This window comes from Molothrus ater, chromosome 30, assembly GCF_012460135.2.
Source record: "Molothrus ater isolate BHLD 08-10-18 breed brown headed cowbird chromosome 30, BPBGC_Mater_1.1, whole genome shotgun sequence".
NCBI lineage: Eukaryota > Metazoa > Chordata > Aves > Passeriformes > Icteridae > Molothrus > Molothrus ater.
In genome coordinates this window covers 1,691,500-1,707,478 of record NC_050507.2, presented here as the reverse complement: position 1 = coordinate 1,707,478, position 15,979 = coordinate 1,691,500, and the positions used below count along the sequence as shown (strand labels likewise).

General features: G+C 52.8%; 1 protein-coding gene across 1 annotated transcript in view; it reads right to left on the bottom strand.

Annotated features, from left to right (window-relative positions):
- Window positions 1-5,333, bottom strand: part of GLI1 (GLI family zinc finger 1) — a 32,986-nt gene extending 27,653 nt beyond the window's left edge. The window contains exon 1 of the mRNA XM_036399707.2: window positions 5,276-5,333. The gene's annotated coding sequence lies outside the window, so the exon portion shown is untranslated. The remainder of the gene's footprint in view (window positions 1-5,275) is intronic.
- Window positions 5,334-15,979: the final 10,646 nt, after the last annotated feature.

Sequence of the window (15,979 nt, the reverse complement as noted above, 5' to 3'; positions counted from 1 at the left end):
TGAGTCACTCAGGGCTGTGGGAGCCCCTGGCAGGCTCCACTCCCTCCTGTGGCATCAAGAATGGTCCCCGTCCCAGCTGGGCAGGCTGGGGACATCCCAAAGGATGGAAGGTCAGATGTGAGAAGCAGCAAAATCCATCCTCACACTGCAGGCAGGGATGGCACTGAGCCTGTTCCTACACCAAAACCTCATCCTGCAGGATTCCCTCAAGGTTTGGAGCAGGGGATGGGCAGGACACTGAGCCTGGTCCTACCCCATCCTGCAGGATTCCCTCTAGGATGGGAGCAGGAGGATGAGCCTGACACTGAGCCTGACACTGAGCCTGTTCCTACTCCACAACCCCTCCTGTGGCATCAAGAATCATCCCCATCCCAGCTGGGCAGGCTGGGGACATCCTGGACAAACTGAGGGACTGAAGGTGAGATGGGACAAGCAGCAAAATCCATCCTCTCACTGCAGGCAGGGATGACACTGAACCTGTTCCTACACCACAACTCCATCCTGAAGGATTCCCTCAAGGATGGGAGCAGGGGATGAGCCTGACACTGAGCCTGTTCCTACCCCAAAAAATCCCATCCTGCAGGAGCAGGAGGATGTGCAGGACACTGAGCCTGTTCCTACACCACAACTCCATCCTGAAGGATTCCCTCAAGGATGGGAGCAGGGGATGAGCCTGACACTGAGCCTGTTCCTACCCCAAAAATCCCATCCTGCAGGAGCAGGAGGATGTACAGGACACTGAACCTGTTCCTACACCAAAACCCCATCCTGCAGGATTCCCTCTAGGATAGGAGCAGGAGGATGAGCCTGACACTGAGCCTGACACTGGGCCTGACACTGAGCCTGTTCCAACCCCACAACCCCTCCTGTGGCATCAAGAATCATCCCCATGCCAGCTGGGCAGGCTGGGGACATCCTGGACAAACTGAGGGACTGAAGGTCAGATGGGACAAGCAGCAAAATCCATCCTCTCACTGCAGGCAGGGATGACACTGAGCCTGTTCCTACCCCAAAAATCCCATCTTGCAGGAGCAGGAGGATGTACAGGACACTGAGCCTGTTCCTACACCAGGAACTCCATCCTGCAGGATTCCCTCAAGGATGGGAGCAGGAGGATGAGCCTGACACTGAGCCTGACACTGAGCCTGCTCCTACCCCAGAACTCCATCCTGCAGGAGCAGGAGGATGTGCAGAATATTGAACCTGTTCCTACACCAAAACCCCATCCTGCAGGATTCCCTCAGGGATGGGAGCAGGAGGATGAGCCTGACACTGAGCCTGACACTGAGCCTGACACTGAGCCTGTTCCTTCCCCATCCTGCAGGATTCCCTCAAGGATGGAGCAGGAGGATGTGCAGGACACTGAGCCTGTTCCTTCCCCATCCTGCAGGATTCCCTCAAGGATGGGAGCAGGAGGACGTGCAGGACACTGAGCCTGTTCCTACCCCAAAAATCCCATCTTGCAGGAGCAGGAGGATGTACAGGACACTGAGCCTGTTCCTACACCAGGAACTCCATCCTGCAGGATTCCCTCAAGGATGGGAGCAGGGGATGAGCCTGACACTGAGCCTGACACTGAGCCTGACACTGAGCCTGTTCCTACTCCAGCAGCTCCATCCTGCAGGAGCAGGAGGATGTGCAGAAAATTGAACCTGTTCCTACACCAAAACCCCATCCTGCAGGATTCCCTCAAGGATGGAGCAGGAGGACGTGCAGGACACTGAGCCTGTTCCTTCCCCATCCTGCAGGATTCCCTCAAGGATGGGAGCAGGAGGATGTGCAGGACACACAGGGGGCTCTGGCACCCACTGGAGGATGGGATACACAACACAAATCCTGTTAATCTGTGGGATTACCTTTGGCACGGAGCACCCTTGGGGATTTAGGGACTTTATTGGGGCAGGAGACCCCTCTGCCTGCTGGGAGGTGGAGGTGGGAGTGTCCCCAGGCTGCTCCCAAAATTCCCAGCCATGATTTGCCTGTGGGATCCATTTGTCTCTCCTGTTCCTTGGCTGGACACTTGCTCTGTCCCCACACATCAACTCCATCCCCTCCAGGATGTCCTCTGCCACGCCAGGGCCACCAGCCAGAGCTCTGCATCCATAAATCCTGGCCAGGAGTTGGTCAGTGGGGTTCTAACACCTGGAAACATCCCCCAAACTTCACCCTGGATGCAGCAGAGCTGAAACCTGACTCTGTTTTGTGACTTGTTCCCACTCTGAGGCAGCTCTTTTATTTTATTTTATTTTATTTTATTTTATTTTATTTTATTTTATTTTATTTTATTTTATTTATGTTATTTTTATTTTATTTTATTTTATTTTACATGTTATTTTATTTTATGTTATTTTAATTTTATTATTTTATTTTATTTTATTTTGTTTTGTTTTATTTTATTTTATTTTAATTATTATTATTTTATTTTATATTTTATTTTATTTTAATCAGCTGTCCACCTTGCCTTGTCCTGCAGCTTCCCAAGGGTTTGGATGTGCCATAAGGATTGGGGTGCTCCTGTGGGAACCCTCAGTCTCATGATGGACCAGGATGTCCAACCCCAGGCCCTGAACAGGGGACAGCAAAAATCCCACCTGAATTTTGGTGGGGATCCCACAAAATCCAAAAATCCTGCCTGGGAGTGGCATCCAAATAATTCCTGAAGTGTGCACAGGTGCACTGGGTGAAGGGCAGGGTGTCCCCAACAGTGTCCCATGAGCACTGGATGTCCCCAGTATTATCCCAGGAGCACTGGGTGAAGGGCAGGGTGTCCCCAGTGTTATCCCAGGGGCACAGGATGTCCCCAGCATTATCCCAGGTGTCCCCAACATTATCCCAGGTGTCCCCAAGAGCATCCCAGGTGCACTGGGTGAAGGGCAGGGTGTCCCCAATAGTCCCAATTACATTGAGTGAAGGACAGGATGTCCCCAGCAGTGTCCCAGGTGCACAGGATGTCCCCAACATTATCCCAGGTGTCCCCAGCAGTGTCCCAGGAGCACTGGGCGAAGGGCAGAGTGTCCCAAATGTGTCCCCAGCAGTGTCCCAGGAGCACTGGGTGAAGGGCCCTCATTTCTTCCACCCACCTGCCCTTGGACCCATGGGGTCATTAAGGTTGGAAAAGCCCTCCAAGATCATCAAATCCAACCCAAAACCCAGCACTGACACAGCAACCACCAACCAACGTCCCCAAGTGCCACATCCACACGAGTTTTGCACAATTCCAGGGATGCCAGTGCCTGATCACCCTCCCAGTGAAGGAATTTCCCCTAAAATCCCATCTAAACCTGCCTAAAAGTGCTGCGGCTTCCCGGGCTCTGGAGAGCGAGGCGCGGGTCCCAGCCGGAGCTCCCCGCCCGCCTCTCCCCAGCCTGTCCCGCCCGGCGGGAGCGTCACAAGGTGTCCGTGCTGACTCACTCCGGGATGGAAACTTCTCTAACTCCAGGGAGATCCTCGCAGGCTCAGCCAGCTCCAGCACGGAGTTTATTCCACCACCTCCCACCACACCAGCCCTGGGGGCCCGGAGAGGCTCGGCTCCCAAACCCCTTGGTTTTGTGATGGGAAAGACCCTGGACAATTAGGGAAATGAGGATTCCCTCCAAGAAACCAGACCCTGTCTGCACAGAGGCAGCCTCTGCCTCTCAGCTGGACGCAGCAGGAAAACTGGAAAGCTTTCCTAGGTCTGAGTTTCTGAAGAAACTTCATCCAGCTGCTTCCTCCTCCCTTCCCCCAAACCTCAGTGCCCACCCGCATCCATCAGCTCAGGTTTGGCACAGGCAGGAGAGCAGGAGGAAACTGCTGGAATCGCTTGGGATCCCACAAAATCCCAAAATCCAGGTCCCCCAAATCGCTTCCAGGGCTGGGAGCAGGACCCCAGCTGTGGTTGGAGAATCCAGGAGTTTCCCGGTCCCCAAATTCAGCATTGGAATGCCAGAGCCATTCCTCAGCCGCCTTCTCTCTGTCCTCACCATCCTCCCAGGAGAGGCTGCACCCAGAGCTGTGCTGGGAGTCCCCAAATTTCACAGGAATCGCTCAGCTCCTTCCTCCTCATCCTCCCAGGAGAGGCTGCAGCACTCAGGCTGCCAGAGCAGTGCCTGGGTGTCCCCAAATTTCACAAGAATCGCTCGGCTCCATCCTCCCCATCCTCCCAGGGACTGCCAGAGCCGCGCTGGGTGTCCCCCAAATTCCACAGGAATCGCTCAGCTCCATCCTCCTCATCCTCCCAGAAGAGGCTGCACCCAGAGCTGTGCTGGGTGTCCCCCAAATTCCATAGGAATCGCTCGGCTCCATCCTCCTCATCCTCCCATGAGAGGCTGCAGCCCCCAGAACTGCCAGCACCGTGCTGGGTGTCCCCCAAATTCCACAGGAATCGCTCGGCTCCATCCTCCTCATCCTCCCAGGAGAGGCTGCAGCCCTCGGGCTGCCGGAGCCGTGCTGGGCGTCCCCCAGATTCCATCGCTCAGCTCCTTCCTCCCCATCCCCTCCATCGCCATCCTTTGGGGACAGGCGCGGCCCCGCAGCGCCGAGTGCCACCGCACGGCCTGGCAGGACACCAGGGGGGCTGGCAGCACCCACTATGGCCGTGCCAACCCCCGCGGAGCCGTGCCAGGGCCCCGGGAACAGCGGGTGCTGCCCGTGGGCTCCATCCACAGCTCCGGGCCCACGAGGAGGCGGCTGCTGGGGCACCGCGGGCACCGGCCCGGTGGGATGCGAGGCTCAGGGTGGCCGGGGGCTGGCAGGGTGGGTGGCACAGCTGGCACAGCCCCCCCGGGACAGTCCTGAGGCTGCTGCGTCACCGCGGCCGGGAGAGAAACTTTCACTGGGCTGCTGCTCGCAGTTCGCCATCCCCAATCCGGGCAGAGCCGGCGGCACCCAGCAACACCAGTAACACCCAGTAACAACCAGTAAGACCCAGTAGGACCCGGTAAGACCCAGTAGGACCCGGTAGCACTCAGCAGTGCTCAGAGCTCCCCAGCTCCGAGCCGGCCTCTCCTTTCCGCGGCTGCCCCGCTCCCAGCCCACCCACACACACCGAGCCCATCTCCCACCCACCGGCAGCGCTCAAAGCGCGGCGGGAGCGTGCGGACGTGGGCGGGAGCACGAGGGGACGTGACGGGGCACGCGTGGGGCCGATCCCCTCTGCCCGCCCCGCGTGGCCGGGCCCCCCACGCCGCTCAAAGTCCCGGTTCCCCCCGTGGAACCCACGGCACGGCCCGAAAAGGGATCGGCGCCATCCCGGCAGGGAGAATCCCTCGGCCCGGACCCTCCCGACGGTTCCTACCTCCGGGAGGGGCTCCGAGCGGCTCCGTGGGCTCCGCGCCCCCCGTTCCCCCGGTGGCGTTGGCGGCGCTTCGCTCCGGGAGAGAAGCGGCACATCCAGGGGGGGACGGCGGCGGCCGGGATGGATGGGGCGGGACGGGACGGGACGGGACGGGACGGCGCCCCCCGCACTCCCCCGGCCCGCCCCGGGCGCCCGCAGGGAGTTCCCGGAGCGCCGCGGGGGCGGCGGATCCCGGCGGGTCCCGCTCCGCCAACTGCGGCGGATCCCGGCGGCGGCGGCGGCGCCGATCGCGCTCGGGACGGAGACCCCGGCCGGGAGCGGCGGCGCCGAAAACCCGGGATGGATCCGGGACACGCACGGGCCCGGTCCCAGCTCGCTCCCGGCCGGCAGAAACCCACGCGTGTCCGTGGGGAGAGCGCCAATCCCTGCACTCTCCCGGCCGGCAGAAAACCACGCGTGTCCGTGGGGAGAGCGTCGGTCCCTGCACGCTCACGGCCGCCAAAACTCCACGCGTGTCTGTGGGGAGAGCGGCGAGTCCCGCACGTTCTGACCCACGCGTATCCGTGGGGAGAGCAGCGGGTCCCGCAGGTTCTCATTCACGCGTGGGAAGAGCGGAGGATCCTGCTCGATCCCGGCCGCCATAACTCCACGCGTGTCCGTGGGGAGAACAGCGAGGGGTCCCGCACGCTCTCCCCCACGCGTGTCCTCCCGCACGGCCCCGGGTCCCGCACGCTCTCCCCCACGCGTGTCCACCCCTCACACGGGGCCCCGCGCGTTGCAGGACACGCGGGCAGAGGTGGGGACACGCGTGGCCGCTCGCACCCGCGGGGTTCAGGCAGCGGGAGCGCGCGTGGGGGACCCCCGTGAGCACGCAGCGGTGCCCACTCGCGTTAGGGATCACGCGTGAAAGTGCAAGCGTGAACACACGCGTGTGCGAGCGTGGGCGCAACCCACACTGGGAACACAACCCAGGTGATCGTGGGGGTGACATCCTCCAGCCCACGGACACGCGGGGGACACAGACAGCACCCCACGCACACGCAGGAGGTCCAGGACACGCACACGGGGGGCACAGCCCACCCACGGGGGGGGGGGTCGCAGCCCCCAGCCCACGCACAGGCAGGGGACACTGCACAGGCAGGGGACACAGCCCGCACACGAACACGCGCGGGTGGCAGAGCCCACGGACACGCGGGGAGAACGCCCCGCAGCCCACGGACACGCACGGGCGGGAGGCACAGCGAGGATGCCACGCACACTCAAAGGGCACAAACCACGCACCCGCCGGGTGGCGCTGCCACACCCACGCGGAGGGACACGGCCCACGCACACGCGTGGCCACCCTCCCATCCCCTAACCCTGACCTGGTTATAAAATAATTGATAATTTATAAAAAGGATAAATATTGATATGAAATAAACATCGCCCGCTCTGTTCCGCACACGCGGGGAGCGCACCCGGGGATGGGGTTCAGCCCCTGCTGCCCACGCGCGCTCGTGGGACCCCTCCCATCCCCTAACCCTGACCCTGACCCGGTTATAAAATAATTTATAGTTTATAAAAGTTATAAATATTTATTTGAAATAAACATCGCCCGTTCTGTTCCGCACAAGCGGGGAAGGCACCCGGGGGTGGGGTTGAGACCCTGCTGCCCACGCACGCTCGTGGGACCCCTCCCACAGCCCGGGGGTCGCGGCCGGGGCCGGGCGGGGGTCGGGGCCGGACCGGGGGCAGCCACGGGAGGGCAGCGCCCCCTGGTGGCGGCGGGAGGCGCTGCCCGAGCCGGTGCCGCCGGTGCCGCCCGTGACCGGGGGAGCCCCGGGGGTGGCGGGACCGTGACCGGGGAGAGCCCCGAGAGTGGCGGGGCCGTGACCGGGGAGAGCCCCGAGAGTGGCGGGACCGTGACCGGGAGAGCCCCGAGAGTGGCGGGACCGTGACCGGGGAGAGCCCCGGGGGTGGCGGGACCGTGACCGGGGAGAGCCCCGGGAGTGGCGGGGCCGTGACCGGGGAGAGTCCCGGGAGTGGCGGGGCCGTGACCGGGGAGAGCCCCGAGAGTGGCGGGGCCGTGACCGGGAGAGCCCCGGGAGTGGCGGGACCGTGACCGGGAGAGCCCCGGGAGTGGCGGGACCGTGACCGGGGAGAGCCCCGAGAGTGGCGGGACCGTGACCGGGGAGAGCCCCGGGAGTGGCGGGGCCGTGAGCGGGAGAGCCCCGGGAGTGGCGGGACCGTGACTGCGGCGAGCCCGGAGCTGCTTACCGGGATTGCCCCGCCAGGAGCTCCGGTGTCCCCGGCATAGCCCGTCCCCTGTCCCACCGGTGTCCCCCGGTGTCCCTCGTTGTCCCCCGGTGTCCCTCGTTGTCCCCCGGTGTCCCTCGGTGTCCCCGGTGTCACCGCTCCGGGACCCTCAGGGCAGAGGAACAGCACCGGGACCGCAATGAGGATTTCAGGAGCCCTCAGTTCGCAGCCCTGCCCTGCAGAATCCATTCCCTGCCTCAGTTTCCCTCCCCCTGCAGAATCCATTCCCTGCCTCAGTTTCCCTCCCTCTGCAGAATCCATTCCCTGCCTCAGTTTCCCTCCCCCTGCAGAATCCATTCCCTGCCTCAGTTTCCCTCCCTCTGCAGAATCCATTCTCTGCCTCAGTTTCCCTCTCCCCGCAGAATCCATTCCCTGCCTCAGTTTCCCTCCCCCTGCAGAATCCATTCCCTGCCTCAGTTTCCCTCCCCTCTGGCCCCACCTGATTTCAGCTCCTTCCCCGCCGCCCCCTCAGCACAGCGAGGATGAGGAGGGGTCTCTGCTCCCCGCGGAGGTGACAACACCTGCAGGGTCAACCCCTGCACCTGGCAGCGGGGGGGACAACCAGGGGGGTCCTGGGGTGCCCCCAGACTCTGCCATGGCTCCAGCCAGGTGAGGGATGGGCACAGGTGAGGGATGGGCACAGGTGAGGTTTGGGCACAGGTGAGGGGTGAAGGGCACAGGTGAGGGTTGGAGGGCACAGGTGAGGGGTGAAGGGCACAGGTGAGGGTTTGGGCACAGGTGAGGGTTTGGCACAGGTGGGGGGTGAAGGGCACAGGTGAGGGGTGAAGGGCACAGGTGAGGGGTGGAGGGCACAGGTGAGGGGTGAAGGGCACAGGTGAGGGGTGGAGGGCACAGGTGGGGGTTGGAGGGCACAGGTGAGGGTTGGGCACAGGTGAGGGTTGGAGGGCACAGGTGAGGGGCGGAGCAGCCGAGGCCCCGCCTCCATCCCCGTTTTGTAACCTCCATAAGCGGCTCAGCCGCTTTTCCCCTGCAGTGTCACCCTGGATAATCGGCTTGGGGGTCTGGGGACTCCCCCCGAGCCCACCCCCCTTTCCCCTCACGGTGACACCGTCCCAGGTCCCTTCTGCCACCAGCTGCCACCCCTGGGCGTGACCAGCGCCCTCCGACCAGCACAGCCCCCCGCCCGATAAGGAACAATTCCCCTCCCGATAAGGATTAATTCCCCTCCCTATAAGGAATAATTCCTCTCCCTATAAGGAACAATTCCCCTCCCTATAAGGAACAATTCCCCTCCCTATAAGGAACAATCCCCCTCCCTATAAGGAACAATTCCCCTCCCTATAAGGAATAATTCCTCTCCCTATAAGGAACAATCCCCCTCCCTATAAGGATTTATTCCCCTCTCTATAAAGAATAATTCCCCTCCCTATAAGGAATAATTCCTCTCCCGATGAGGAATAATTCCCCTCCCTATAAAGAATAATCCCCCTCCCAATGAAGAATAATCCCCCTCCCAATGAGGAATAATTCCCCTCCCTATAAAGAATAATTCCCCTCCCTATAAGGATTTATTCCTCTCCCTATAAGGAACAATTCCCCTCCCTATAAGGAACAATTCCCCTCCCTATAAGGAACAATTCCTCTCCCTATAAGGAACAATTCCCCTCCCTATAAGGAACAATTCCTCTCCCTATAAGGAACAATTCCCCTCCCTATAAGGAACAATTCCTCTCCCTATAAGGAACAATTCCCCTCCCTATAAGGAACAATTCCCCTCCCTATAAGGAACAATTCCTCTCCCTATAAGGAACAATTCCCCTCCCTATAAGGAACAATTCCTCTCCCTATAAGGAATAATTCCCCTCCCTATAAGGATTAATTCCCCTCCCTATAAGGAACAATTCCCCTCCCTATAAAGAATAATCCCCCTCCCAATGAGGAATAATTCCCCTCCCTATAAAGAATAATTCCCCTCCCAATGAGGAATAATTCCCCTCCCTATAAAGAATAATTCCCCTCCCTATAAGGATTAATTCCCCTCCCTATAAGGAACAATTCCTCTCCCTATAAGGAACAATTCCCCTCCCTATAAGGAATAATTCCCCTCCCTATAAGGAACAATTCCCCTCCCTATAAGGAATAATTCCCCTCCCTATAAGGATTTATTCCCCTCCCTATAAGGAATAATTCCTCTCCCTATAAGGAACAATTCCCCTCCCTATAAGGACTAATTCCTCTCCCTATAAGGATTTATTCCCCTCCCTATAAGGAACAATTCCCCTCCCTATAAGGATTAATTCCCTTCCCTATAAGGAATAATTCCCCTCCCGATAAGGAATAATCCCCCTCTCCTGTTTGGGAAAGTCAGAGCAGCTCAGGACATGATCCCCCAGTGAGGGATTTGCCGAGGTGCCACCGTGTCAGTGTGTCAGTGAGTCAGCACATCCCGCCCGCACTCGTTACCGCGGGGAAAACAAGGAAAAACTTCATTTGCTGGCCACAAAAATCACATTTCTGCCGCCTCTGCGCGTGGCTGGGTGCGCTTTGGGGTTTGGGAGGTTCTGCAGACGCGGCAATCGCTTGTTTTTTCAAATGTTCGAAGTTTAATAGGAATAAAATGGTTATAAGAAATAGTAATACAATTAGAGTAATAATGATTTGGATAATTTGAATTAGGACAATATGAGACAATAGAAACAAAGTCCAGGTACCTTTTCTGGGCAAAATAAACCCAAAAAAGGACACCTGTTAACAAAGGATTAACCCTTAAAAACAATAACCTGTTGCATATTCATACACTTCATACATGATGCATGTGAAAAACGCCAATCGCTTGTTTTTAAATTTTTTAAAAGTTTAATAGGAATAAAATGGTTATAAAAATAGTAATACAATTAGAGTAGAAATTATTTGGATAATTTGAATTAGGACAATATGAGACAATAGAAACAAAGAGTTATGGACGCCTGGGTGCCTTTTCTGGGCAAAATAAGCCCAAAAAAGGACCCACGATAACAGAGGATTAACCCTTAAAAACAATAACCTGTTGCATATTCATACACTTCATACATGATGCATGTGAAAAACGCCAATCGCTTGTTTTTAAAATTTTTCAAAGTTTAATAGGAATAAAATGGTTATAAAAATAGTAATACAATTAGAGTAATAATAATTTGGATAATTTGAATTAGGACAATATGAGACAATAAAAACAAAGAGTTATGGACATCTGGGTACCTTTTCTGGGCAAAATAAACCCAAAAAAGACACAGTTAATAAGGGATTAACCCTTAAAAGCAATAACCTGTTGCATATTCATACACCTCATCCATGATGCATAAATTCCATTCAAACCCTGGATTCTGGCTGGTCATCCACAACTTCCTCCTCTGAATCCTGACAGCGCCTTCGAGGTGGGAAGAATTTAATTTCTCCTGATAATGGAGCAATAAATTCTCTTTCTCTGACAGATTCAGGTGTCCTGTGGCTGCTGTCTCAGTGCGAGTCCTTTCTTTAAAAAAAAGTATCCTACATAGCATCGTTTCTATTTTAACAAATTTTATAACCTAAAACTGTATTTAACACACTACTTAAGAGAATTAGTACAGCATCACTTTCTAACACAATGCATATAATATTCATTTCAATATTTCCAATCATAAAATACATGCATTTTCCACACAGCATAGTTTCTATTTTAACATATTTTATAACCTAAAACTGTATTTAACACAGTAACTTAAGAGAATTAACACAGCATCGCTTTCTAACACAATACATATAATATTCATTTGAATATTTACAAAAAGCCAATCATAAAATACACATTTTTCACATCCTACACAGCATAGTTTCTTTTTTAACATTTTTAATAACCTAAAACTATATTTAAGACACTACTTAAGAGAATTAACACAGCATCACTTTCTAACACAACACATATCATATTTATTTTAATATTTACAAAAAGCCAATCATAAAATACACATTTTTCACATCCTATGTATCATAGTTTCTATTTTAATATATTTTATAACCTAAAACTACTTTTAACACACTACTTAAGAGAATTAACACAGCATTGCTTTCTAACACAATACTTATACTATTCATTTGAATATTTTTGAAAAGCCAATCATAAAATACATGCCTTTTTCACAGCATAGTTTCTATTTTTACATTTTTAATAACCTATAACTATATTGAACACACTACTTAAGAGAATTAACACAGCATCACTTTCTAACACAACACAGATAATATTCATTTGAATATTTTTGAAAAGCCAATCATAAAATACACGTTTCACAATATTTAACACACTCCTTAAGAAAATTAATACAACATACATTTCTAACACAACACAGATCATATTTATTTTAATATTTACAAAAAGCCAATCATAAAATACACATTTTTCACATCCTACACAACATAGTTTTTTTTTAAACATTTTTAATAACCTAAAACTATATTGAACACAGTAACTTAAGAGAATTAAGGCAGCATCACTTTCTAACACAACACATATAATATTCATTTTAATATTTACAAAAAGCCAATCATAAAATACACATTTTTCACATCCTATGTAGCATAGTTTCTATTTTAACATTTTTAATAACCTAAAACTACTTTTAACACACTACTTAAGAGAATTAACACAGCATTGCTTTCTAACACAATACTTATACTATTCATTTGAATATTTTTGAAAAGCCAATCATAAAATACACATTTTTCACAGCATAGTTTCTATTTTTACATTTTTAATAACCTATAACTATATTGAACATACTACTTAAGAGAATTAACACAGCATCACTTTCTAACACAACACAGATAATATTCATTTGAATATTTTTGAAAAGCCAATCATAAAATACACGTTTCACAATATTTAACACACTCCTTAAGAAAATTAATACAACATACATTTCTAACACAACACAGATCATATTTATTTTAATATTTACAAAAAGCCAATCATAAAATACACATTTTTCACATCCTACACAGCATAGTTTCTTTTTTAACATTTTTAATAAACTAAAACTATATTGAACACACTACTTAGGAGAATTAATACAGCATCACTTTCTAACACAACACATATAATATTTATTTTAATATTTACAAAAAGCCAATCATAAAATACACATTTTTCACATCCTACACAGCATAGTTTCTATTTTAACATTTTTAATAACCTAAAACTACTTTTAACACACTACTTAAGAGAATTAACACAGCATTGCTTTCTAACACAATACTTATACTATTCATTTTAATATTTTTGAAAAGCCAATCATAAAATACATGCCTTTTTCACAGCATAGTTTCTATTTTTATATTTTTAATAACCTATAACTATATTGAACACACTACTTAAGAGAATTAACACAGCATCACTTTCTAACACAATACATATAATATTCATTTGAATATTTACAAAAAATCAATCATAAAATACACATTTTTCACATCCTACACAGCATAGTTTCTATTTTAACATTTTTAATATCCTAAAACTATATTGAACACAGTAACTTAAGAGAATTAACACAGCATTGCTTTCTAACACAACACATATCATATTAATTTCAATATTTGTGAAAAGCCAATCATAAAATACACATTTTTCACATCCTATGTAGCATAGTTTCTATTTTAACATTGTTTATAACCTAAAACTATATTGAACACAGTACTTAAGAGAATTAAGGCAGCATCACTTGCTAACACAACACATATATTATGAATTTCAGTATTTCCAATCATCAAATCCATGCATTTTCCACGCCCCCCGCGTGCCTGCAGGCTCAGCTCCCTGCACGTGCCCCCAGGACACGGACGGGAGGCTCGGGTGCTGTGGTGTTTTAGGGATATTTTGGGAGCACGGGGGTGGCTGCAGTGACCCCGGTGTCAGGGGGATGCCCTGGCTGATGAAAGGTGCCCTTTGCTCCCTGGCAGGGCCCAGCTGGGAAACCGAGGAGCTTTGTCCCCAGATGAAAGAGCCCCGGAGTGAGCTTTGAGCGGGCGCTTGCACAACAGGGAGCTGGCTCAGCCTCCGGGATCTCAGAGGGGTGGGAAGGGGGCACTGCCTCCTGCTCCAGAGCATCCCACCCCAAACCCTGCAGGAGAGTCCCCCATCATCCATCAGAGCTTCTGGCTGGGACTGGGGTCACTGGGAGGTGTTTATGGGGAGGTGGGACACGGTCACGAGCATCCCACCCCAAATCCTGCAGGAGACTCCTCACCACCCACCAGAGCTTCTGGATGATACTGGGATCTCTGTCTGAGACTGGGGGTCACTGGGGGGTGTTTATGGGGACTGGGGACATGGGACATGGTCAGGAACATCCCACCCCAAATCCTGCAGGAGAGTCCTCACCACCCACCAGAGCTTCTGGATGATACTGGGATCTCTGTCTGAGACTGGGGTCCCTGGGTGGTGTTTATGGGGAGGTGGGACACGGTCACGAGCATCCCACCCCAAATCCTGCAGGAGAGTCCCCCATCATCCATCAGAGCTTCTGGCTGAGACTGGGGTCTCTCTGGCTGCGACTGGGGTCACTGGGTGGTGTTTGGGGGACTGGGGACGTGGGACATGGTCAGGGGCATCTCCTGCTCCAGAACATCCCACCCCAAATCCTGCAGGAGAGTCCTCAGCACCCACCAGAGCTTCTGGCTGAGACTGGAGTCCCTGGGTGGTGTTTATGGGGAGGTGGGACACGGTCAGGAGCATCCCACCCCAAATCCTGCAGGAGACTCCTCCTCATCACCCACCAGAGCTTCTGGCTGGGATGGGGCTGTGTTGAATTGTTCTTCACTCAGGGTCACTGAATGTGGTGGTGTTTGCAGGGGGCTTAGGGCGAGGGGAGAGATGAGAATTTGGACTCTGTGTTTTAGAAGGCTGATTTAATATTTTATGATATATGTTATATTAAAATGATATATTAAAACCATACTAAAGAACAGAAGAAAGGATTTTATTAGAAGGTTGGCAAGCAGAGGAAAAGAAAATTATAATAAAATCTTGTGACTGACTAGAGAGTCTGAGACAGCTGGACTTTGATTGGTTATTAATTAAAAACAACTACATGAGACCAATCAAAGATGCACCTGTTGCAGATAACAGATAATTCTTGTTTTTCTCTGAAAAATCTTAGCAAAAAGATTTTTCATATAATATGTTCATGACAGGGCTGAGTCTGGGGTCCCTGGGGGGTGTTTAGGGGGACTGGAGAGGTGGGACATGGTCAGGAGCATCCCACCCCAAATCCTGCAGGAGAGTCCTCATCACCCACCAGAGCTTCTGCCCGAGACTGGGGTCACCCCTGTTTGATTCCTGGGAATCAAATTCCTGCCCATTTGCAAGCAGAACCTCGTGAGCGCACCAGGAGCCCCCCAAATCCCAGGATGGCAGTGCCATGCAGCTCCTGTGCCATCCCAGCCCCAGTTCCTGAGGGACCTGGGCCCTTCTGGCCTCTCCCTCACCCCATCCTTGCAGGTGGTGCCAGGAAAAAGCAGCCAGAGCCTGGATCTTGCATTTCCACCCGTTTATTTGGGAAGCTGCACCAAAATGTTGTGTAATAAATTAAAGCAGAGGCCAAGTGAGGGAGGGGAAAGCAGAGTGGGATCTTCAGCAGAGAGGATGGAGCACCAGGGAATCCCAACAGCTGCAGGAACCGAAAAAGTGGGGATAGCTGCAAAACCAGTGGCACAAACCAAATCTGTACCTTGGGTGAGGTCTTGAGGGTAAAGTTTGAACCACAAAGTTGGAACCTCCCCTTATGGAGGCACCAGGCTGGGGGTGGGAGCAGGGGAGGAAAGCACAAACCCAGGGAAAGGGGAAGCACCCAGGACCTGGGAGTTTGGTCCTCAGTGCTCTGTGCCCTCCAGGGATCAGAGAACTTTGTCCTGTTGGCTGCTGGCTTTGGGGTTCTTGATGAAGTCGTACCCTTCATCCTCCTCTCCCAGGCCCGTTGTTTGTGCCCCATGCTCTGTGTCCCCAAAGCCAGGCCTGCAGCGGGTGCAGGAAGGTTTGGTCCAGGAGGGAAACGAGCAGGGCTGCCTTGTCCTGCAGATTCCCACGTGGAGGAGGAAGCAGCTCCTGGAGGAAGCGGCTCCGTTTCTGCGTCTCAGCTCTGCCCCCAAGGCAGCCACGTCCCAACCCCTCACGGGACACGGAACGTGAACCAGGTGGGGAATGTGAGCACCAGGAATGTGGGATCAGCTCGGGAACAGCGCAGCAGCGATGTCCGGAGTCATCAACACCCCCAGCCCAGCTTTGGGCGCTCTGATGTGGCCTTGGCTCTGTCCCATGTGTCCCCAAAGCCCCCTCTGCTCCCCCTGGCGAGACCCTCGCCCTCCCAACCCCTCCAAAGGGATGCACCGAGGGCTCGTGGAGCTCTCCAGCTGCCTCCCCCTCCAGCAGCAGGACAA